The sequence below is a fragment of the Alligator sinensis genome, unplaced genomic scaffold (genome assembly GCF_000455745.1).
Source record: "Alligator sinensis unplaced genomic scaffold, ASM45574v1 scaffold1303_1, whole genome shotgun sequence".
In the NCBI taxonomy this organism is placed as follows: domain Eukaryota; kingdom Metazoa; phylum Chordata; order Crocodylia; family Alligatoridae; genus Alligator; species Alligator sinensis.
In genome coordinates, this window is record NW_005842753.1 from 391605 (window position 1) to 398759 (window position 7155).

The 7155-nt window shown below is 58.9% G+C and overlaps 2 protein-coding genes across 2 annotated transcripts in view; one reads left to right on the top strand and one right to left on the bottom strand.

Moving 5' to 3' along the window:
• Positions 1–7155, top strand: part of LOC102381926 (H-2 class II histocompatibility antigen, E-S beta chain) — a 603463-nt gene that overhangs the window by 245718 nt on the left and 350590 nt on the right. The window lies entirely within an intron of this gene.
• The window catches only part of LOC102380209 (class I histocompatibility antigen, F10 alpha chain), a 26017-nt gene that overhangs the window by 11750 nt on the left and 7112 nt on the right, over positions 1–7155 (bottom strand). The window lies entirely within an intron of this gene.

Below are 7155 nucleotides of genomic sequence, written 5' to 3' on the forward strand. Positions count from 1 at the left end.
GGGTGGGTGGGGTGTGCACGTGCCATAGCAGGAGAGGGGGCAGGGAGAAGATGTGGCATGCACCCCCCACCCCAGCAGAGATCCCCCAGCCTCCCACACCATTACCAGGCGAAGAAGGCCCCCCCCATTGCAGCCCAGCTCCTGTGGGGGGAAGGCAACCTCCAATTTTGTTTGCCCAGGGCTCCGGTACACATTAATCCACCTCTGGGTATGGGGCTAAACATGGAGTGGTGGGGTGGAAGTTGCGTATGGCCAGATGTGGAGCAGCAGCAGCGCCAGACAGTGAGTGGTGGTCACGGTGTGCAAGCTTCCCCCGACCCCCATTCCCGGGAGGCAGCGGAGGCGCGGGGTGGTGGGTAGCGGTGCTCCGTCCCTGCCCGCCATCATTCTTGATGGGCACTTGTCTAGTACGCTAATGAGACCCATAATAACAGCCCTCAGCCTCCTACCACACCTGAGAAATGATGGTTAGAAGTACTGGCAGAGACCTAACACACTCACTGCATAAATGTAACAAGACTCAGAGGAAGCCAGAAAACTCAAGCAGCTTTCTGTAGGAGAAACCTACAGACTCCATCTCCATCTCAACTGAGCTGCGTCACTAAGGAAAGCAAAAGAACTAAAACATCCACTTGAACACAAAGCCTGTAAGAGACATGAAAAGCCAAGGTGCACTGAAAACATGACTGCAAATACATCCTGGTTAAACACATCCCCCCTTTCCTCCCTATTTACCAAAGCAAACTTCCCATATCCGTCTAAAGTTTATGCTAAATCAGTCTACAGGACTGCATCTAACCCATCTCGCACTTATTGTCCCCAGTGGCCTTTGATCCTCACCACCTCACATCTGCATTTATTAATAAGGTATATTCCTCAGAATAGGCAGTCAGTCTCTAAATGTTTATTGTGCTAAATCAGTGCGTTTTCTCCTGAAACTCACACCTATTGCATCAAAAGCTTGCACATTTCACAAATGCAAACAAGGTATAATTGTAATACGTTAATTCTGGCCTTGCCTGCCTTGTTCAGACTGTAATTAACCAACTACCAAGGATGCGGGCTTTGAAGCTATACAATTAAAACAGTACAAAAAGCAAGACAGAACTGCCAGCAAGGTGTGTGCAGTCCAGACCAGAAGTCATCATGCCACCCAGCCAACAAGTGAAGGACCCACGCTTTGAGGCTGTACAAGAACTGCTTCCTGCCTGCATTGGGTAAAGATCTCTGTGCAGCTAAGATAATACTAAGGACCAATAGCTTATTTTATATTTGGAAAGAGTCTTTTCTGTCATTTAGTTTTGTAACTTGTTGGTAGTTATTAAAGCAAGCTTTTCTGCTATTCATTAACCGAACATTGTGTCAATTCATAAATCACTAGGTTAGAAATTTGGTTTCTAAGTGGAACAGTCAGACAGAGGAGGACGCTTCTCCCCATATGGCCAGCAGCCCTGGGAACACCCTGGAGAGTCCATGAGGGCAAGGCAGTTGCCATATCCCTGGCCATCTTGTACAGGGGAGGGGAAGAGACCTGCAGCAGGACCACAGAGGCGCCCTGCGAGTTGCACTTTCCAAGGCTGCAGGACAGGACATCTCCCCTGCTGATCCCAGGTGCCTGTAGCTGTCTCCTGAGACCTCCCTGCTGCCCCCAGGTTTCTTCTCCAGCAGGAAGAGCGATCCCATGCCTTGTCTCCTTCCTGGTGCACATCCTTCACCCAGCTGGGTAGGAAACGGGGGAGTTGGGCTGGCTGCATGGCCCACTGTCCAAGGGCCCCTAGTTGAAGGGGTCAGTCTGGAAGGGACAGGGCAGATCCTGGGCAGCCTGCAGAGCCTGCAGGTGGGGATGAGGTGCTGCTAGAAGAGCTGGTCCCTGAACACTGATCCATCCCAGCCTGCCCTGGTGCAGAGTTGCCCTCACATCAGGGAAGGCAGCTGCCATGTGGCGGTCACTCCAGACCCATTCCTCCAGCTCCAGATCTCTTCCTCTGCAGTCACTGGGAACATCTTTTCTGCTGACCCTGCTGGTCAGGGCCCCCAAAGTCCCGTGTGGGTTGGACCAAGCACCTGTCCCACTGGCTGGGTCAGTGGGCCCACAGCACTTTGCCTGGCCGGAGCTGGACAACGTAACAAGGGCAAAATCCGCCCGGGTTCAAGGCAGCCTGCCCGGCTCTCTCCTGTTGTGCCTCAATCAAAAAAAATGTAATAATATGGAAAATATGCGGGAGGCTGCCTCAATTGGGACCCTGTAGCTGGCTGTAAATTCATAGGTCCAACCTGCACCTACACCGTGTCCATCTCCACCAATGGATCTTACTGTCGTGGGCAAGGTTCCCTCCAAGCTGTATGCATGCGCAGTAGTGCACGATTAAAAGTCTTGCTGCACACCAACTTTTTAATGCTGCGCATCCGCCCATGGAGGAGCTGGGTGCGGAGTGCAGCAGAGGCACTGGGGCCGGTGTGGGACACTTAGCGAAGGCAAGCTCCTCATTCCTCATGCAGGGCAGGCAGTGGCTCTCCTTGAGGCGGGGGCAGGGACGGGGGCTGGCAAGGGGAACTGCTCCGCACCCCCACATTCCCTTGGGGAGCGAGGAGGCTGGGGAGTGGAGCAGATCCCCGGAGCCGGAAGAGCCTGGGCCAGCCCCCAGGCCCAGCCCCCAGCCCAGCCATGACTCACCTTAGGGAAGAGCCGCTGCCTGCCCCGCATGAGGAGTGAGGAGCTTACCTTCGGTAAGTGTCCCGTGCCGGCCCCGGTGACTCCCTTTCAGTTCTATCAATTGATTGTGTCCGGCCCATGGCTGCCCCACAGCACTCCACTACGCTCCTCTGGGCAGCAGTTCGCATGGAGAAGGGTGGTGGCCAAACCTTGCCTGCTCCCACCTGGACACTTATTGTAGGACTCTTACTGGCGGACAGTGCCGAAAGGGGGAGGCTGGACTGAAGCGGTGTGCTCACAGACCGCTACTCCTTAAAGGGAACATTGGTTGTACACCACTAACAAAGCATCACAGTCCCTCACTCCTTCCACTTAAAACATCAGTCAGATATCCAGGTTGGGTTATAAGTTCTCAATCCTTGCATCACTACCCAGATCTTCATCCACTAAAGAAATCAGATGGATATTGCCTCAAGGGAATGAAGGGGTATTCTCAGCCAGCTTCCCCTCTCAGGCAGTCTCAATCGACTGTCCCATCTTACATTTCACAGCATCAGCGGTCCCTCTGTTTCCCGACCATGTTATATCATGCAAAAGCAAAGGCAGCACCCTGCCAGTCTGCCATCAATCCCACCGGTCTCTGTAACCTCTGCGGATACCCCCGTCGTAGGGCTGTAGGCTTGGTTCTTGCCCCTACATGGCTCAAAACCTGCTTTTTCAAGCTGACGGTAGCGGCGATTTGAGTTCCCGTGCAGCCCTGTTGAGTTCTTAGGCTGTTCTCTCACCCGCGTCGGGGTTTGAAACTCCCAGGTAAAAGACAAGAGTGGTCTCCGTTAAGGGGGTGTTCTCCCCTCTGGAGCTTCACTCCTTACTCACAGTCCATCTGCCCAGGAGGACCACCTTTTCTGTCTCTTGCAGGTCACAGAGTCCCCAGGCCGCAGCATCCCAGCGTACATTACAGGATTTTTCTTTTTGCTGCTTCCCCAGGCTTGATCACTTGAATGCCTGCCCGCATCTCCAAGCCAGCAAGGTAAGTTCACCCCTGGTTTCTGCCCCTTTCCAAGGGAACCTCTGATGAGCTCATCCTTGCTCTAGGAGAACTGGGCCACCCCTTTTTGCCCTGGACATTACCATCTTTTTTAAGCCTGCACTTCCCCTTCCGCCAGGCAACCCGCTGGGGACCGTGCCCGCAGTCAGTCAGTCTTGCCACTGTATTTCCAGCTTAAGCTCCTCAGAAAGACTAGCGTAGCAGGACTCAGTTTCAACTCCCAGCTATAACCATGCTTCATCCATCGGTTCCCAAATAACCCCCTGCTGGACAAAGGGGCCGTGAGCTGGGAGTGGCAGAGGGGAAGGTCACACTAGCCTTGCCCCTGCCTTCCGGACACAGCCCACAGGCACTAACAGGCAGCTCCCTGCAGGCCCTGGCTCCTGTTGCATACCAGAGAGAACCAGGATGGTACTGGGAGCACAGGTGCCATCAGGAAGACCTCTGAGCCAGGCCCCAACTAAAGCATGTCCTGCAGGAGAGTGGGGACAGCCCCTCGGAGCATCCATCCAGGTCCGTGCTGCCTGGACAGGGCAAGGGTACATGGTGGGACTTCTCAGTGTTGCTACACAGCCCCAAGGATCCCGGGAGGTCTGTGGCAGACCTCACAGAGGGTGGCATTGGCACAGCGTCTGCCCCTGGTCATGCAGCCGTGTCCTCCTGATGCCCCAATCCCAGCAAGGGAAGGGAACACATTTCAGGCTGGGCCCTGTGACATGGCCCAGCTCTGGGCTCTCCTGTCCCCTCCACCACCACTGCAGGTCACAGCGAGGAAAAGGAGCTGCGGGCTGGTCCTGGGGGAGCTGACCCTATGCAGCACTGTTCACCGAGCTGGATCCTAGCAGAACTGAAGCCCACCCTCGCAGTCACAGAGCATGGCAGCAGGTGTCTGCTCTCCCTGCTCCTGGGCCCCTACTCCCAGAAACATCCCTCTGCCCTGGCAGGCACAAAGGCTTCCTGCAGCTCCCAATTCGTGCCTCCTTCTCCAGGATGTGCAGGGCTGGGAAATGAGCCCTAACAAGCTCCATGGAGAGCTTGGCCCAGCTCTCCTGGGTGCCAGTGCCTTCACAGGGGTATCTGCTTCCCCTGCAAGGCTGTGGGCTGGAAGGAAGGGAGGCAGCTTGGAGGCCATGGGCTGGGCCCTGCACCCCTCCCTGCTGTCCTTCCTCTCCCTGCCCTAGGCACTGGCTCCTGTTGCTGGTGTGGCGGAGGGAGCTCACACTGGAGCTCGGGGTACCAACTGAAGAGGAGGTCCAGCCCCCAGGGCCGGGCTATCTCCAAGCCCAGCACCGAGGCCCTGGCCAGTCCCTTGGGAGGGGACTATGGCCCAGGCTATAGAGAGGGCAGTGCCCACCACATCCAGGCTCTGCCCAACCCTGCACTCAGACCCAGCCGAGGGATGGGAAACCCCCTGGGAAGTGGCTGAAGGGGAAGCCCTGTGGTGGGGGCTGGGCATGCACAGCCCAAGGCAGCTCCTGCTCCAGCAAGACTCTGGTGGAAGAAGTGGGGCAGCCAGTGCTCCCAGCCCTGACCTGCCCCTGGAGTCTCTTTGGAGTGGCCCCTGCCAGGGGGCGCTTCCTAGAGGGACGGTAGGACAAGCCGCCTGCCCTGGCGCGAGCCGCGCTCCTGTGTCACTACTCCAGGGCGGCTGGAAGCAGGGACCCTCCTGCTTGTCACAGGGGCTTTTCTGTGTCCTCCTCCCCAGGAAGGAGGCTGCTCTGGACATGGTCTTACTGCTCCAGCCCGGTCCCTGCCCCACAGGCCTTGCCAAGAGACAGACCAGGCTGAGATCCCCACAGGGCTCTACCAACGAGGCAGGGCAGGAAGCACGGCCTGAGCCCCTCCAACTCTGCGAGGCTGAGTGTGGCAGGGGAGTGAAGTGGGGGCACCAAGAGGCTCCCAGCAGGAGCAGAGCCAGCCGCACACAGCTCCATGGAGGGAGCGGCAGGCCCTGTGAGGGGCTGGCTGATGGGCAGGGGAAGGTGGACAGCGGGGGCTGGCTGGGCAGGTGCAGCAGGTAGGAGCCTGGAGGGCAGCATGGCTGCCGCTCTCGCTGATGACAGGGAACGGCTCTGCTTGAGCCCATGACTGGAGGTCTCTGGGGCCTGGTCTAGGGGCAGGGATCCGATCACACTGAGCTGGAGATGTGGGTGTCCCAGCAGCCAGTGCCCTTGGGGGTGCCACTGTGTGGTGCTTCCCCACTGCTGCCTCTGCCCCTTCTCACCTACCTCATTCCCCAGCCACAGTCCACACACCAGCAATGGTGCAACACAGGCTGGTCCTGCCCCCCAGCCCCCGCTGTGCCCCATCAGTCAGGGCACAGCAGACCTGGCTGCAGCCCCTCTCCCTGCCCTGCACAGCCCCACCCGCACAAACAGCTGGTGGAAGCAGATCCCTACTTCTGGCTCCCACCTTCCTACAGGGAACAGTGACACTGGAGATGAGCCCACCCAGCAGGGACGCTGGCTGCTGCTGCTGGCGGTGAAACAGGGCATGCACATGCCCCAGGTCCAGGCTGCAGACAGCCCAGGGTGTGGGTTGCTGGATCTGACCAGCACTGCATGCCCAAAAGGGCTCAGCCAGGGCAGAACAGTCATCTGGACTGGAGGTCACGGAGGGGCCTGGAGACCCTCCTGCAGCACTGGGGTCAGGGCCTGCCCCTCGCGGTGGTGCCCCAACCCCCATCCCTGCTGTGGGGACAAGTCTGGGGCATGGCTCTGCCCAAGGGCTGTGGGGGACTCGCCCATCGGGGTGGGCTCTAGCCACACCAGGGCTGCACAAGTGCAAGCGTGAGCTTGGGGTGGGAACCTGTGGTCCCGGAGCAGGGCGCAAGCTGAGGCAGGGGAGCAGGAGACCGCAGTGTCACTGGCCCTGCAAGAGCCACACTGGAGGAGACAGACCCGTGCCAGGCAGGGGACGAGACGTGCGGCCTGCTCCCTGCCGAGCCAGCCAGGCCCTCGGGGAACGGCTCCCCCGGGGCTCTGCGCAGCGGAGGAAACACGGGGCACTCTCCATGCGCTGGAGGCTCCCGTCACCCCTGCCCAGTGGAGAGGAGCCTTTCCCAGCCCCACTTCCCAGCCCCTTCCCTAGGGCCCTGCAGCCCCCTCGCCCCAGGGGCAGCCCCCAACCGGCCTGCCAAGCTCCCCCTGCTGAGGCTGGGGGGCAGGGGAGAAATGAGCACATCTGGGCTGGAGAGAAGTGTTGGGGAAATCACATTTCTGGAGTCCCTTCCTACTGGGCCCCGCACTCTCCAGCCTGGCACGAAAGGGCCGAGAAGAGGTGGGGCTGGGAGGATCTGCCCCTCGGTCCCCACTCGAGGTGCGCTCCCCACTCCACCTGCCCCTGCGCCAGCCCCCGGAGGCGTCCTCCAGGATCAGCGAGGGAAGCAGTGCTCCCCGCTGTCAGGGTAAGGACCCCCGACCCCCCGGGGCTGTTGCTGTCACAGGCCCCGCGA